This window comes from Triticum dicoccoides, chromosome 5B, assembly GCF_002162155.2.
Source record: "Triticum dicoccoides isolate Atlit2015 ecotype Zavitan chromosome 5B, WEW_v2.0, whole genome shotgun sequence".
Classification (NCBI taxonomy): domain Eukaryota; kingdom Viridiplantae; phylum Streptophyta; class Magnoliopsida; order Poales; family Poaceae; genus Triticum; species Triticum dicoccoides.
The window spans coordinates 262,134,989-262,153,216 of NC_041389.1; the positions used below are offsets into that span (position 1 = coordinate 262,134,989).

An 18,228-nucleotide genomic window follows, 5' to 3' on the forward strand; every position below is an offset into this window, starting at 1 on the left:
CGCTGCATGGCCCGCATGTCGATGAACAGAAGTATAACGACATTCAGTAGAGGGAGACATTTCAATGACCTAGGAGGATCTAGAAGCGGTATTGTATCCACTGTACTAGTAGTAGTTGTTTTTCTGGGTAGCTGTAGAGTGTCTCCATTGTAGTAGTAGTAATTGTTTCTCTAGGCCCAAGACAAAACAGCTCATCCACACTAGTAAATAGTAAAATCAATTCGAAAGCCCATATATTTACTGAATGAGAGGCGCTACCCACACCCAGCACACCACCCCCCAAAAAAACCTGGGTGTTGTTCTTCCTCCTTGCTCCCACCCACCTCACTTTGGCTCGCTCCAGTCGTACCCCCAAATTCCTCACCTCACTCCTATTGAAAACCCCAGCTCCTCTTCTTCCTCACTACTACAGAAAAACCCCAGCTCCCCTTCTTCTTCACTCGCACTACAACTAGGCTCATCATTCGTTACTCTGCTCAAATCCGTGAGCACAACGCGACGCCCTCAAGGAAAATGGAGTTGGCTGACCCCAACGCCAAGAAGATGAGGCTCCCGCCAGCGACGACGCCTGTTGTTGATCCTGCACCTGGCAGCATGGGGAGAAGCGGCGACCCCGCCCCCACCGGATCCCAGGAACCCATAGAATCTCGGGTGGACCGCATCAGTGATCTCCCGGACGCCGTCCTTGGGGAGATCATCTCGCATATCCCCACCAAGGCTTGCTGCCGCACCCAAGTCCTCTCAATTCAGTGGCACCCTCTGTGGCGCTCCGTGCCCCTTAATCTCGACCGTCGTCAGCTATCTCTCTTCAATGATTTTGAAATCCCCAAAGCCATCATACCCTCCCACCAGGGCTCCGTTCAAAGCCTCTGCATCCCGTCATGCTACCTGAGCAAGCATACCATGCCCTGCACGGTGGACGCCTGGCTGAAATCCCCTGAATTGACAGAACTACAGCTGCTTGAGTTCTACTATTCCCCTGGAAATCACATACCACATACCGAACGCCATGTACTTGTGCCCTCAGCACCGATGTCTATCTCGCGGTTTTCCTCCTCTCTCCACACCGCCACCTTTGCGTTTTGCTACCTACTAGACAATCTGGTACTAAACCTTCAACTCCCATTTCTCAAGAAACTTTCACTTGTGCGGGTTCGTATATCAGAGGCCTCATTGCACAGCATCATCCACTCCAGTTGCCCTGCCCTGGAGTGCTTGGTGCTTGTTTTCACAGTCAGAATCGGTTGTCTCCAAATAAAGTCACCTAACCTTGTAAGAATTGGAATTTCTTTTGACGGAAGGCAGCTCATCATCCAAGAGGCCCCTTCACTTCAAAGGTTGATCCTTGATTCTAGTTATTCACCGTTGCAAATAACCGTCCTCTCTGTGCCTAAACTGGAGACCTTGGGTGTAATACATGATCTCTGTGCTCATTTCAATATGGTGTTTGGCTCCACAGTTCTTCAGGTACTTTATATTATGATCTACACTTGTAACCATAAGCTGCATTTTAAATTTGTGCGCATAAGTTATATATCATCTTGGAGTACACATTTTGTACTAATATTATGTTCTATGCTCAATAAAGAGTTTCTCCATGGATGGCCTATCAATGGTGCTGGATTCTGTCAAGATCTTATATATCCAAATGAATAGTTTTGATCTGAACAAGATTATTGGCTTGCTGCAATGCTTTCCATGTCTGGAGAAGTTGTATATAAAGGTGATAATTTCACGCACATTGGAAGCCCGCATATAGTGTACTAGAATTAACCGTTCATCGGTTGCTCTTTCGACACTCTTTTTTTAGACCTTAATTGTTTTCAATCTTCATGTCTATTTAGGCAACATGACGGGGTAAGAAAGTTATAACCAATCGGTGGATTCATAAGCATCGGGATTTTCTCACTTCTCATGAGATTCATTGAAGACAATAACACTAGAACAATATGTAGCCAACCGTGCAAACACTAGATTTGTCACATTCTTCCTGCTGAATGCGAGGTTACTATTGTCCATCGGGCTTAAGTTTATCAGCAGCATGGTTTTGACGGATGGGTATGTCGAAGAGAAAAAAAAGGAGTTTCAGGTGGGCAAAAGAGCTTCTGAACGTACCGGGCTTCTATTTACAACATATTGTGGTCATAATCCAGTAAATTTTACGACCCAGGATGTTCATTCTATGGACCTGACTGATCCATTTGACTGTGACTGCCGAAAATAGTGCTGGAGTTAGATGTTGTTGCCCTTTTCAACCTAGTTTTTTTTGTAAACCTGATGAACAATTAACGCTCGTGCTTTTGTATAGTTTGTAAGCTCGAGTTAGATGTTCTTGCCCTTTTCAACTCGGCTGTGACTGTCATATTTTCTTTGAAACAAGGCAAATGGCCTGCCATTCGTTTAATTTAGAGTGAAATATTGTAACAAATCCCAACCAAGGGAAATAACATCACTCTCGCTGGATGCTTGAGCTCACTGTGCATTACAGAAGCCAAGTGATTAGCCCCCACCAGCACCCACAAACTTATTTCAAACTAGCACATCAAATGGGCTGTAAATTTTCATAGGAAAGGCTGCATGACCGTGATAGATTTAGATTCTGACATTTGGGACCCGCGAGGAAATAGCCTATCCAAGGTGGTGTCGACTTACTAGCCAGTCAACAAACGATTCTGCCTACCAGCTGTTGGATTGACATCCAACATCTGTCGTGTATTTTCTATTTCTTGTCTTCTTCTTCCTCTAGCCACCCAAACCAAACCACCCCATCGGCTCCGCCTGCTCCCACCTCCCATGGCTAGTTGCGCCTCCGCTGCCCTACCGTATGTATCCTCCAACGTTGGCCAGTCCCTCCTCTATTATCCCACACGTCATGTTATTCTCCAGCGACGTCAGCCCCAACACGCACCCGCACCCGAACCAGTCAACCCTCATACTCCCCTCCGCCTACGACTGGACCGACGCATCTTCCACGGCTCCTGTTCGTTTCGTCCGAGGCCTCGCCTTCGTCCTCTGCCTTGTGGCCTTGGTTCGCTCGCCGTGCGCGGTGCGCCGCCCTCTTGCATTGTCAACGTCGTCAATAACCGAGAGGAACAAGGAGATGACTGTACGTGGAGAGGATGACAGTAGGGACCCACCAGCGTCATGGCATTATGCAAGCAAGTGCCCCTATATTACAAGCCCAAAAATATGGTTCCACCTAATGGTTGGACATCTGGGGCTCACGCCATTATCAACGTAGTCAATAAACGAGATAATTACACTACGAGCGGCTGACACCAGGGACCCAGCAGGTCGCATAGTTTTTTTGAGGAATAAGCAGTTGTTATTTATACTAGTTTTAGTGACGGGTCAGGGTAACAACGGGGCTGTGCGGGGGCTGTGGCCCGTCTAGCCAGGGTTTTATTTATGTTTACCACATCATGAGCCCAGTTGTGTTTTTTTTCTTACTGAAAATGGCTAGCCCAGTTCTATTTTTTAAAATAAATACCCAAACGAGGCCTACTTGCTTTATCAGCCCTGCTGGGCTACAAATCTTTCAAGACGAGGAGAGTTTCATTCGTTCTGCCCAGAAATGGGTTGTACATTTTTAAAACACATCAAACCGGGTAGTTTCAATTTTTTTCATTACAAGATTTTAAATTCTATTGATTTTTATGCGTGGACAATTATTTGGATTTTATATCATATAAATGATTTTTCAAAATAGTTTGAATGTGAATCGATATTTTGGGATTAAAAATAGTTGACCGCACCGAAATATGCAAAATTTCGTATACTTTTTAACCATGGCCACAATATGGGGTGTAATGCTAACAAAAATAAGATGGGCTCCAAAAGAATTCTTAAGAATTAGCAAATGGGATGTACATTATTATAAATAATGGCAGATGGGCTGTACATTATTATAAAAAGTTCTTAAGAATTAGCAAAGTGCGCCTACTACAGGTTGACGCATATGCTTTCCTAAAAAAAAGGTTGACGCACACGCAACGCCCTGTCAACTTAGTCAACACACGAGAGCAATGACTGTTGGATGTCCATCCAACGGCTGTCGTGCTTCTTCAATCTCTGCTCTTCCTACTCTAGCCGCTCAAACAAGCGTCGACAGGACTGCCTGCTCCCTCCTCCAGCGGCCGGCTATGCTACCGCGCAGGCCTCACGGCCCCATCGTACTCCCATTGCTGGCCTAGCCATCCCTCTACTCACGCACACCTGCTGTTATTCTCTGGGGATGGCAGACGAACCAGTAAACCCTTGTACTCCTCCGCATGGGAAACAACTAACAAGTATTCCCTGGCTCCATGTCATTCCCTTCCTAGGCCTCGCCATCGTCCACCACCCTGGTGCTCTCGGCGTGGCCTGGTCAACATGCTCAATGAACGACATCCATCGGAAGTGGACTGTATGTGGAGAGCTGACAGCTGGGTCCACAGCCGCACACAAGGAAATGCCTCCTTATTACGCGCGAAATAATGATTCCTCCACCTGACAGCTAGGACCCACGGGAAGGGCATCTGTATTTCACGAAAAAAACGCCCCCCCCCCCGTTGACAGGTCAGACCCACCAGCTATATCTTCGCACGCAAGGAAGTGCCTCCTTATTACGCACAAAAAAATGAATACCCCCTGCTAGCTGGGACCCACCATAGTGGGTGGCTGACTTGTGGGCCTACTAAGTTGACGGGATGGAGGGCTTTGTCAACTTAGTCAATACTCCAGTGACCGTATGATGTCCATCCAATGGCCATAGTGCTTCTTCAACCTCTGGTCTTCTTGCTCCAGCCGCCCAAAGCAGCGCCGGTCATGCCGCCTGCTCCTGCCACCTGTTGCCGGCTGTGCTGCCATGGAGGCCTCACTACCCCCATACTACTCCCACCGCTGGCCAGGCCATCCCTCCACTCACCCACACCCCTTGTTATTCTGCAGCGACGACAGCCTCACACCGCAGCCGAACCAGTGAACCCTCGTGCTCCTCTCCGCGTGGGCATCCACTGCCGCGTCTTCCCCGGCTCCGCGTCGTCCCCTTCCTAGGCCTCACCGTCGTCCACCGCCGTGGTGCTCTCGATGCGGCGTGGTCAATGTGGTAAATGACCGACTTCCATCAAAAGAGTACTGTACGTGGAGAGGCTGACAGCTGGGTCCATGGCAGCCTCAAGGAAGTGCCTCCTTATTACGCGGAAAATAATTATTCCTCCACCTGACAACAGGGACCCACCGGATGGGCCACCGTATTTCGCAAAAAAAATGTTTCCCCCTGACTGTTGGGACCCACCGGACGGGCCACCATATTTCACGAAAAAGACGTTCCCCCCGCTGTCAGCTCGGACCCACCGGAAGTGCCTCCTTATTACGCACAAAAAAAATGAATACTCCCCTGCTAGCTGGGACCCACCTTGGTGGGAGGCTGACTTGTGGGACTACTAAGTTGACGGGGACAGAGGGCTTTGTCAACTTAGTCAATATGAACGATTCTAGCTCTAGTGACCGTACAATGTCCATCCAACGACCGTAGTGCTTCTTCAACCTCTGGTCTTCTTGCTCCAGCCGCCCAAAGCAGCGCCGGTCATGCCACATGCTCCTGCCTCCCGTGGCCGGCTGTGTTGCCGCAAAGGCCTCACCGCCCCCTACTATTCCCACCGCTGGCCAAGCCCTGCATCGACGGCAGCCTCACACCGCAGCCAAACCAGTGAACCGTTGTACTCCTCTCCGCGCGGGCTTCACTGCCGTGTCTTCCCTGGCTACGCGTCGTCCCCTTCCTAGGCCTCGCCATCGTCCACCGCCCTGGTGCTCTCCGCGCGGTGTGGTCAACATGGTCAAGGAATGACTTCCATCGGAAGAGTATTGTACATGGAGAGGCTGACAGCTGGGTCCACGGCGGCCGCAAGGAAGTGCCTCCTTATTACGCGCAAAATAATTATTCCTCCACCTGACAGCAGGGACCCATCAGACGAGCCACCATATTTCACGAAAAAACGTTTCCCCCCTGATGGCTGGGACCCACCAGCTACATATTCGCACGCAAGGAAATGCGTCCGGGCAAAAAAAACAATTTGCCCCCTGACTGCTGGGACCCACCAGCTACATCTTTGCACACAAGGAAGTGCCTAACAGTCAGGACCCACCTGGTCGAAGCGTACGTAGCGTTGTCATTCTGGTCATGAATGTGTACGTGCATACTGGTCGATGTAGAGGCGCGCACGTGTCGTAGTAGAGGCGCGTACGTAGCATGTACACATACGTACAGTGGCCAGTGTGCAAGAAAGAAACTACGGCCACATACGTACATACGGGCGGGGTCTCGAACACCTACTCGCGCATACGTACATCCAGGGCTCATGTACATGGCTGGGTCGGAACGGAGAAACTGTGTCGTCGTCGTGTTCATGGGGAGGCAACGGAATGTGTCGTGTTCATTGGGAGGCAACGGAATGCGTCGTGTTCATCGGGAGGCAACGGAACGCGTGGGAGCCAACCGGCTTGGACGGAACAACCGATGGAAACGAGGCCTGGCGTACTGCAGAACAGAGGAAACAACCTTGTGTTCGACCGGCCATGTTCGAAACGGGATCCTGTTCATCGGGAGGGGTCTGGCGTACCGCAAAACGAAGGAAACGGACTTGTGTTGGACCTCCTACGGTCGAAACGGGGTCTTGTTGATCGGGAGGGGTGTGGCGTACCGCAAAACGGAGGAAATGGACTTGTGTTGGAGCGCTACGATCGAAACGGGGGTCCTGTTCATTGGGAGGGGTGTGGCGTACCGCAAAACGGGACTCCACGGGATACTGTTCATCTCCACCGTCGATCTCCTCCAGCCTCCACAGGCTACTGTTCATCCACCGTCAACCTCCTCCAGCCTCCACCTGTGACTGTTCATCCACGGGCTCCTGTTCATCCAGCCTCCACCATGCGCTACTCCACCGGCTACTGTTCAACCACCCCTCTCCATGGGCTCCTGTTCAACCACCCCTCCATGGGCTACTGTTCATCCACCCCTCCACCGTCTAATGTTCATCCAGCCCTCCACGGGGTCGTCCTGTTCATCCAGCCCTCCACGGGGTCCTCATCCATCCCCAACTGGCTCGATCGATCGGGGTCCTGTTCATCCAGAGGCAACACCACGGGGTCCTGTTCATCCACCCCCACCGCTCACTGTTCATCCAAACCCCCCGCAACACTCACTGTTCATCCATAGGCAGCATCGATCGGCTTCAGTTAGTAGTAGTAGCGAAGGAATCGCTCGATCGGGTTCAGTTAACAACCATCGATCGATCGCTTGGGTTTAGTAACGCATAGCCTGCAGTGCAATCGCTCGGGTTCAGTTAGGCGACGCCTCGCTCGGGTTCAGTTAGAGCCCAACACCTCGCACACACGCGCGTATGTGTACGAGAGGAACGCGCATCGCTTGGCCCCCGACTACCCACTGTAACCGGGAACTTCCCAAAATTTTCCTCGCCCTCGCTTCTACCACGGTTTTTTCTGTCATGGACAACCCAAAGAATGTCATGCAGCTGCGTCCACTACAGGAATCAGCTAATTGCTGTCAGTACTGCACTTTGCCGTCAGCTTTTCATCGGGGCAGACGGCAAAGACATACTTTGCCGTCAGTGGTTGACGGCAAAGAACAACCGACGACAAAGATATACTTTGCCGTCTATTTTTGTTTTGCTGACGGCAAATGCATATTTTGCCGTCTGTGTTTGTTTCCAGCTGATGGCAAAGACAGATGTTAGCTGACGGCAAAGATTTGAAGACGGCAAAATGAATGCAGGTGACGGTGGGAAAATGGGAGCCCGTCTTTGCCGTCTGTGCGTTACTGGGGACTGACGGCAAAGGCCATATGGGCCACTGGGCCTCGGCGCACTGGCCCACCAGCCTATCCGCTGAGGAGGCAAAGCTTCTGCCCGAGTCGGCCCTCTCTCTCATTCTCTCCTCTCTGCCCCGATTCCTCTGGTGGCCTCCCCCCACGCCCGCCGCCGCTAGCCCGAAACCCTAGCTCACTCCCTCCCTCACGCACTCAGATCCGCCCACCCTCCCTCACTCTTCGCGCTCAGATCCGCCCGCCCTCCCTCACTCTTCGCACTGGAAACCCTAGACGCCGGGCCATGGTGACAGACGGCGACGACGACGACGGTGGCTACCTCGACGACGCCGGTACGGTGTTACTTCCCCTTCTCTTCTCTGACTCTTTCTCTGACCCCCCCCCCGTCTCTCGCCGTCTCTGTAGGTGCGGCCAGCAGCAGAAGCACCACCATGGCCTCCCTTCCTCCAACCCTAGCCGTCCGGCCATGTTGGCGGCGGCCAGATCCGCGCCAGGATAGGACCTGCTTGTGCTCGTGAGGAGAGGCACGCCATGGAGCAGCTCGTCAAGGACAGGTCCGACCCTTCCCTTCCCTTCATTCTATGCAGTTAATCCTAGGGTTGTATGTTCTATGTTGGAGTACTCTGCATTCAAATTATTTCCTGTGTTATATTATGAGATTGATGTTCTTAAAATATGTATTCTCAATAATGGTACAAAATACATCTTTGGGCACAACAATTACGACTGCTCCTTCTATTAAATAATAATAATTTATGACTGCTCCCTTCTACTATTTGTTTCTGGCAAGAGGATGTTCATGTTTTGGCAGGGGCATTAAACAACCATACTCTTCTCTTTATCAATGCATAGTTATTACTTTGGTTGTATCCAGGTATGTCTGCAGTTCAAATCCACACAACTAATTATATGTAACACCTATCACAACACCTCTCTACAAGGTTACACATTATATGTTTGTCGTCTGTGCTCCCATGGATCCAGGAAGTATAAGATGAACTCGATAATCTCCAATTGGTTTCTTTATTGCTGTCCAGGTTCTCATGAGCGGGTAATCTTTCTACAACGAGTAGATGGGGGTACATGGTTTGGATTGCTCTACAGAACTGAAATAGTTTTCTGATTACACACTTTATCAGAATTGAGACACGGGTAGGCTCTGGGTTGTGTCATCACTTTAGTGAAAATAAATGTACAATGCCAATTAGTATTTTGTCATCCCTCACAGACTTTCAGGTTTGGTATTCCTGCTTTTATGATATACTTAATGATTGAGGAAGGATCTATGCGATCGAAACAGATGCCTTGTTCTCATTGATGTCATGATACGCTGTGAGGCAATTCCTTGCCATTGGCCATGTTAGGTCTTATTATCTATGCACGTAGGAGGCTTCTGTTTTTTATTTTAATATTTATGGGTTGATTAATTATGGGCTTTGGGGTTAGTATCCTTTTGGAAAATGCACTGTATTTCAATTCCTGTTTTGTATCATTCAAGCTTCTTCCTTTGATGTTATTTTGCTGCTGGTCACGCTCCTAATGGCATTTGTTAATACATGTATCCATGGTTTTCTTGTGTTATGATTTACCTTTCCTACATCCAACACAATTTTTCTCTTGGCCGACCTGCTGCTTGCATGCATGACAGATATGCATCCATGGTGAAGTTACTATATAAGTATAGGGTCAAGCACTGCCCCGACATACATCCTATTTTGAGTTTTTCCTCAAAGTCCCATGGCCGTGTTGCTGGTAGAGTTGGAAGGTATATACTGCTGTGATCTTACTTCTATATGGCCATGTAAACCTCACTGCTTGACACTTTTTTGATAAACCGGTATATGAGTTTGTAACTTCTTTCTCTTCTCTCTTGAACTGTTTATTTGCAGCACCGCCCTTGATTTTGAAATTGGAGAAGGAAGACGGAGAGTTCAGTACAGTAAGGATGCTCTATAATATAGGAATCCAGCTGAATATTCTTGCTTCTAAGGTCTCCTGTGTTGGATGTGTTCTCAGTTTGCCTCTTTATTTCCCTCTTTATTTCTCCTTTTGCCTCTGCACTACTGCCAAAACTTCATTTATTTATCTCCTTGAGTGAAATAATAATAGAAGATAGTATTAACTACTGATTCCAGCAGTAATGGGTATGAAGCAAATGGCTCTTGCATATGTTCACTGTTTATCCAATACAGAAACCAGAATATGAATTGTTATGAGAAAATTGCAGTTGATTCTATTTGATAACATGCAGCAACCATGGATTCAAGTTCATGTAATCTTGGCTACTTTTCATCTCATGCAACAGTTTCACTAGTTTGTGTACGATTTGTGTTGCATGTTATTACATAACCAGTTATCTTAATATTCTTTTTGTTTTACTATTTTGGAAGTTTTTTCTTTGGGCCTCTGATTTCTCAAGATTTAGATGATAAGGGGGTGTCTTATTCAGAGTGTCAAGTTCTTGACAAGTTTATTTGTTTGACATAAAAAAATGGCTTTAGTACGATGAATTTCAAAGTCTGAACCTTTTTCCTTTTTGTTTAATTGTTGTGGGTGGGCGCTGTCCATGAACAAAATAGACAAGGACGATGAGCAGTACACGACCCCACGGCCGAGCCGACGATCAACCACCAGGTAAGGTTGATCCCTCCCTCTCGACTCGATTTTATTTCCCCAACTTATGCATGGTCTGCTCTAGTTTCTATTCCTGTGGTTGATATACTGCTTGATTGAATTGTATGAGGCCACTAGGTTCCTCTCATATTGCTCTTTTTCCTGACGAGCAGTTGTACATGTATGTGGCTAGTTCAGATTTGGTTCTAACAAATATTTAATTTGCTCCTGCTGCTCTGCATGTAAATACTTGCTCATGTTTTGCATGTCATGTTTGCTCCTGCTAAATGATGTGTACTAGGAGCTGTAGCTGTACTAGGAGGAGCTGTTGTACATGTCATATTTATTCCTGTACTAGGCTAGTTCAGATTTGGTGTCAATAGGTTCTTGTCTATTAGGATGCTGTTATATGCTTGACAAGTTTATTCGACTGAAAAAATCCCTTTAGTATGATGAATGATGCTCTTGAGTCTGAATCTATTTGAGATAAATCTATGTCTGAACCTCTTTTTTGTTTGGTTAATTGCAGTGGGCATGTGAATAAGGGATGGAGCAGCAACGATGATTGGTTGCACGGAGCTACAGTCAACCTGATGTGGTGTTTTAATCTCCTCGACATAGCGAGTAGTTGTGTGTGGTTTCCTTTCCAGTAGCATAGTTGGAGTTTAGCATGTGTGTGTAGAGCTGATGGTCGTGAGGCTAATTCCTGGAGTAGTACATGACTTGAAGATGCCCAGCTAGATGTGATACTTTGTGATGGTTTAGTCTACTTTGTGATCTCATATGCAACACTTTGTGACACCCTATGATATATATATGGACATTTTCTATGGTTTGTTTTGTTTCTATGGAACATTGCTGTTATATTTGTGATATATATGGTCTATTGAATTGTTGAGGTAAGTTTTTTTTTAAAAATCTGTACAGAATTTTGCTGTCAGCAAATGAGTACTTTGTCGTTTGTCTGCTGATGGCAAAGTGCTCAGCTCTTTGCCGTCTGTAGATTGACTGCTGTTGATAGCAAAGTGCTCAGCTCTTTGCCGTCTGTAGGCTGACAGCAAAGTATCTAACGCCGTTCGTTAGGATGTCAAGCCGTCAAGTGCTTTTCTTTGCCTTCAGGCTGTAACGAGTGACGGTGAAGTGTGAAAACTGACGGAAAAGCCTTTGCCGTCAGCCTGACATAAAGCTGACGGCAAAGTATGGCTTTGCCGATTTACCCTTTGCCGACACACTTTGCCGACTGCTGTTGACGGCAAACTCTTTGCCGTCATGTATTCTGTCTTTGCCGTCTGTGAAGCACAGGCGGCAAATTACCTGATTCCTGTAGTGGTCTCTGGCCCGCCCAGGACGAAAAGCCTATTTTTTGTCATGATTTTTTGTCATAGAAGTAGGAGTCCACCACATCTATGATAATACCGAGTTTTGTTACAATTATCGTCACAGAAGTGTCATAAGTATGATAGGAAAAAAATTCGTTCAGCACAAAATGTCATGGATGAGTCTTTTTTTATAGTGGGGGTGAGGGGCTACGTGACCAGTTAGGCTCTTGAGACGCGATGCTTAGGAGTCCCCCTTGACGTACGAACCAACCATCATACCTTTTCCTCGCCGAGCTCTCGCTTGGGAGGGGTGCGCGAAGACCAGGCCCGTCAGGCCTGGCGAGGTGGGGTACGCCAGGCGTGACCTGAGTGTAGCCCCCGTGCCCAGCCCCCACGCGCTACCCTCCCGAGGGAGAGCAGCGTGGTGAGGCTGGTCACTGAGCTCGGAGGCTCCGTGAGGTTAATGCAGCCGCGAGGCCACCCCTAGTTGTTTATCACCAGCGCGGATCATAGCGCTTCCGCTCTTGCATGGGCATAGCCGCTCCTCGGCAGTGTTGACGGCCAGCACGGAGCATGGTGCTTCCACTGGTGCGTGGGAGGGGGCTCCCTCTGAGGAGAGCCCCCAGGGCGTGTATAGCCCTGCCCTGACACGTGGCTTGCACGGCAGGGCTGGAGGAGGTGTATATGGACACCCGTGACCAGCACGGGACTCACGAGGCCTTACCTCAAGGCGGGTTGCTCCTGTTCTTGATTGGGGAAGCTTGTGTTAATCCTGCGAGATAGGCAGCCTGCGCCGAATGAGTCTCCTAAGGTTATTGCATGAGAAGTCCAGACACCAATGACCCCAGGAGGTGACGTGAACGGGGCCGGCCCGCCAGACATAGCTCAGCCGTTGGGTTTATCGACACTGCAGGGACAGACCCGAGCACAGACGCCATGCTCAGTCTTCTCATGCAAAGATCCTGAAGAAAAACAACCGGCGTGCGGTTCCCGTGGCCATGGGGGCACCAGGTCGTGCGCCCTTACTCATCCACCCGCGATTAGCTCATGCGAAGACAAGGCACCAAGGGCCATGGGAGGTGACGTACATGGGGATTGGCCCGTGAGCCAAAGCTCAGCCTCTTGGATTTAGCGATGCTGCAGGGACGGACCCGAGCACAGACGCTGTGCCAGTCCTTACTCATGAGGCGGTCGCGGGAGGGCTCGCAAGGGCACGAGACATTCTTAGCGACGAAGCGCCGATCAGGCAATTGATAACTTAAAGGTAGCTTGCGAAGGAGGGTAAACTAGCTCTGATAGATGTGAAAAGGGATACACGCCGCAGGGACGGACCCACACGGCCTGGGGATGATGCAGCCCGAGGGGTGCCCCCAAACTGAACGAACAAGAGAGATGTCACCTGGTACCGTCGCTGAAGAGGTGTTGAGGTAGCCAAAAACGCATGCTGCCGGAGTCGCTCCTCATGAGCCGCTCTGGTGCCGAGCCTCGGGAGGCCCAGAGGGCCCGGGAAGCTCCTGGAGGTGCTCCTCCATCCCTGCCAAGATCGCCTGATGCCTGTCCTCGTGAGCCGCCAGGGCGTCCCTCATGCAGCGATGGAACACCACGACCGCGCTAGGCAGGCCGAAGGGCATGCAGACGTAGCTGTGGGGTGGACCCTCGCATCGGCCGACATGAGACGGCCAGATGAGATACCAAGATGCGGCCCTGTTAAGCCTGGGTATGTCGATGCATACATGGAACTCCTTGCCCTTGCTGGGGCAGTGAGCCGTGCCTCATGGCATGCAGCGATCGCCTTGCTGAACCCTTGCCTCTCGAATCTCCTCGATTGCCTTGCTGATGAACTCCTTAACACCTGGCGTCTCCCGCCTGAGCGCCTCCACATGGTGCCCGAGCGCCTCCCTCGTGACCCTAGCTAGGTCTGAGGCCCTCCCGAGGAGAGCCCCCCAAGCCCAGCCTGAGGGGGGCGCCGAGCGCGCTTTCCTATGCGATGGGTGAAGGTGCCGCATCCGGGGACGCGAGGCTCAGCGCGGCGTCCTCGGACGATGCTCCTTCATGAGACCCCTGTCCCAGCTGCAGCTTCTTCGCCTTGGGGGCAACCTCAGGAGGGAGGGCACCACCCTCGTCTTCAGGGTTCTCGACCACTACAGCCTGGAAGGCACGCTCAAGGGAGCACACCACATCCTTTTATTGACATGCGACTGTGATGACGCCGCCGCTTCCTGGCATATTGAGGATGTTGTAGCCGTGGTGCATAGCTGCCATGAACTTGGCCAGTGCTGGGAACCCTAGGATGGCGTTGTAGTGCAGACAGTGTCGGGGAACGTAGTAATTTCAAAAAAAATCCTACGCACACGCAAGATCATGGTGATGCATAGCAATGAGAGGGGAGAGTGTTTTCCACATACCCTCGTAGACCGAAAGCAAAAGCGTTAGCACAACGCGGTTGATGTAGTCGTACATCTTCACGATCCGACCAATCCAAGTACCGGACGTACGGCACCTCCGAGTTCAGCACACGTTCAGCGCGATGAAGTCCCACGAACTCCGATCTAGCATTGCTTTGCGGGAGAGTTCCGTCAGCATGACTGCGTGATGACGGTGTTGATGATGCTACCGATGCAGGGCTTCGCCTAAGCACCGCTACGATATTACCGAGGTGGAATTTGGTGGAGGGGGGCACCGCACACGGCTAAGAGATCAATGATCAATTGTTGTGTCTAGAGGTGCCCCCTGCCCCCGTATATAAAGGAGGAGAGAAGGAGAGGGGCCGGCCCTCTCTATGGCACGCCCTGGGGAGTCCTACTCCCACCGGGAGTAGGATTCCCCCCTTTCCATGTAGTAGGAGTAGGAGTCAAGGTAAGGGAAGAGAGGAGAGAAGGAAGGAGGGGGCGCAGCCCCTCCCCCTAGTCCAATTCGGACTAGGCCTTGGGGGGCGCGCATCCTCCCCTCTCTCTTTCCCCTAAAGCCCAATAAGGCCCATATACTCGCCGGCGAATTCCCGTAACTCTCCGGTACTCCGATAAATACCCGAATCACTCGAAACCTTTCCGATGTCCGAATATAGTCATCCAATATATCGATCTTTACGTCTCGACCATTTCGAGACTCCTCGTCATGTGACCGATCTCATCCAGGACTCCGAGCTACCTTCGGTACATCAAAACACATAACTCATAATATAAATCGTCACCGAATGTTAAGCGTGCGGACCCTATGGGTTCGAGAACTATGTAGACATGACCGAGACACGTCTCCGGTCAATAACCAATAGCGGAACCTGGATGCTCATATTGTCTCCCACATATTCTACGAATATCTTTATCGGTCAAACCGCTTAACAACATACATTGTTCCTTTGTCATCAGTATGTTAGTTGCCCGAGATTCAATCGTCGGTATCTCAATACCTAGTTCAATCTCGTTACCCGCAAGTCTCTTTACTCGCTATGTAATGCATCATCCCGCAACTAACTCATTAGTCACATTGCTTGCAAGGCTTGTAGTGATGTGCATTACTGAGAGGGCCCAGAGATACCTCTCCGACAATTGGAGTGACAAATCCTAATCTTGAAATACGCCAACTCAACAAGTACCTTCGGAGACACGTGTAGAGCACCTTTATAATCACCCAGTTATGTTGTGACGTTTGGTAGCACACAAAGTGTTCCTCCGGTAAACGGGAGTTGCATAATCTCATAGTCATAGGAACATGTATAAGTCATGAAGAAAGCAATAGCAACATACTAAACGATCAAGTGCTAAGCTATCGGAATTTCAATCACATCATTCTCCAATGATGTGATCCCGTTAATCAAATGACAACTCATGTCTATGGCTAGGAAACTTAACCATCTTTGATTCAACGAGCTAGTCAAGTAGAGGCATACTAGTGACATTATGTTTGTCTATGTATTCACACACGTACTAAGTTTCTGGTTAATGCAATTCTAGCATGAATAACAAACATTTATCATGAAATAAGGAAATAAATAATAACTTTATTATTGCCTCTAGGGCATATTTCCTTCAGTCTCCCACTTGCACTAGAGTCAATAATCTAGTTCACATCACCATGTGATTTAACACCAATATTCACATCTGTATGTGATTAATACCCATAGTTCACATTGTTATGTGATCACAATCCAAAGAGTTTACTAGAGTCAATAATCTAGTTCATATCGCTATGTGATTAACACCCAAAGAGTACTAAGGTATGATCATGTTTTGCTCGTGAGAGAAGTTTAGTCAACGGGTCTATCACATTCAGAGCCGTATGTACTTTGCAAATATTCTATGTCTACAATGCTCTGCACGGAGCTACTCTAGCTAATTGCTCCCACTTTCAATATGTATCCAGATTGAGACTTAGAGTCATCTGGATCGGTGTAAAAGCTTGCCCCGATGTAACTATTTACGACGGGCTCTTTTATCACCTCCATAATCGAGAAATATTTCCTTAGTCCTCACTAAGGATATTCTTGACCGTTGTCCAGTGATATACTTTTAGATAAAAATTGTACTCCCTTGCCAAACTCAGAGCAAGGTATACAGTAGGTCTGGTACACAACATAACATACTTTATAGAACCTATGACTGGGGCATAGGGAATGACTTTTCATTCTCTTTCTATTTTCTACCATGGCCGGGTTTTGAATCTTACTCAACTTCACACCTTGCAACACAGGCAAGAACTCCTTTGACTGTTCCATTTTTGAACTACTTCAAAATCTTATCAAGGTATGTACTCATTGAAAAATCTTATCAAGCATCTTGATCTATCTCTATAGATCTTGATGCTCAATGTGTAAGCAGCTTTACCGAGGTCTTTCTTTGAAAAACTCTTTTCAAACACTCCTTTATGCTTTCCAGAAAATTCTACATTATTTCTGATCAACAATATGTCATTCACATATACTTATCAGAAAGGTTGTAGTGCTCCCACTCACTTTCCTATAAATACAGGCTTCACCGCAAGTCTGTATAAAACTATATGCTTTGATCAACTCATCAAAGCATATATTCCAACTCCGAGATGCTTGCACCAGTCTATAGATGGATCACTGGAGCTTGCACACTTTGTTAGCACTTTTAGGGTTGACAAAACCTTATGGTTGTATCATATACAACTCTTCTTTAATAAATCCATTAAGGAATGCAGTTTCGACATCCATTTGCCAGATTTCATAAAATGTGGCAATTGCTAACATGATTCAGACAGACTTTAAGCATCGATACTAGTGAGAAAATCTCATCGTATTCAACACATTGAACTTGTCGAAAAACTTTTTGCGACAAGTCGAGCTTTGTAGATAGTAACACTACTATCAACGTCTGTCTTCCTCTTGAAGATCCATTCATACAATATGGCTTGCCGATCATCGGGCAACTCCACCAAAGTCCACACTTTGTTCTCATACATGGATCCCATCTCATATTTCATGGCCTCAAGCCATTTCACGGAATCTAGGCTCATCATCGCTTCCTCATAGTTCATAGGTTCATCATGGTCTAGTAACATGACTTCCAGAACAGGATTACCGTACCACTCTGGTGCGGACTGTACTTTGGAAGACCTACGAAGTTCTATAGTAACTTAATCTGAAGTTTCATGATCATAATCATTAACTTCCTCACTAATTGGTGTAGATATCACTGGAACTGATTTATGTGATGAACTACTTTCCAATTCGGGAGAAGGTACAATTACCTTATCAAGCTCTACTTTCCTCCCACTCCTTTCGAGAGAAACTCCTTCTCTAGAAAGGATCCATTTTAGCAACGAATATCTTGCCTGCGGATCTGTGATAGAAGGTGTACCCAACAGTTTCCTTTGGGTATTCTATGAAGACGCACTTCTCCGATTTGGGTTCGATCTTATAAGGTTGAAACTTTTTCACATAAGCATCGCAGCCCCAAACTTTAAGAAATGACAACTTTGGTTTCTTGTCAAGCCACAGTTCATAAGGCGCCATCTCAACGGATTTTAATGGTGCCCTATTTAAAGTGGAATGCAGATGTATCTAATGCATAACCCCAAAACAATCATGGTAAATCGGTAAGATACATCATAGATCACACCATATCCAATAAAGTGCGGTTGTGATGTTTGGACACACCATTACGCTGTGGTGTTCCATGTGGCGTGAGCTGTGAAACTATTCCACATTGTTTTATATGAAGGCCAAACTCGTAACTCAAATATTTTCCTCTACAATCAGATTGTAGAAATTTTTATTTTCTTGTTACGATGATTCTCCACTTCACTGTGAAATTCTTTGAATTTTTCAAATGTTTCAGACTTGTGCTTCATTAAATAGATATACTCATATCTGCTTAAACCAAATCATCTGTGAAGGTCAGAAAATAACGATACCCGCCATGAGCATCAACACTCATTGAACCGCATACATTGGTATGTATTATTTCCAACAAGTCAGTAGCTCTTTCCATTGTTCCAGAGAATGGAGTTTTA

At 47.9% G+C, this 18,228-nt stretch overlaps 1 long non-coding RNA gene across 1 annotated transcript; it reads left to right on the plus strand.

Moving 5' to 3' along the window:
- The first annotated feature begins 8,318 nt into the window (after positions 1 to 8,318).
- Positions 8,319 to 10,071, plus strand: LOC119305383. The gene is made up of 3 exons (XR_005148650.1): positions 8,319 to 8,376; positions 9,471 to 9,587; positions 9,712 to 10,071. It is a non-coding gene; the product is annotated as an uncharacterized LOC119305383 (long non-coding RNA).
- Positions 10,072 to 18,228: the final 8,157 nt, after the last annotated feature.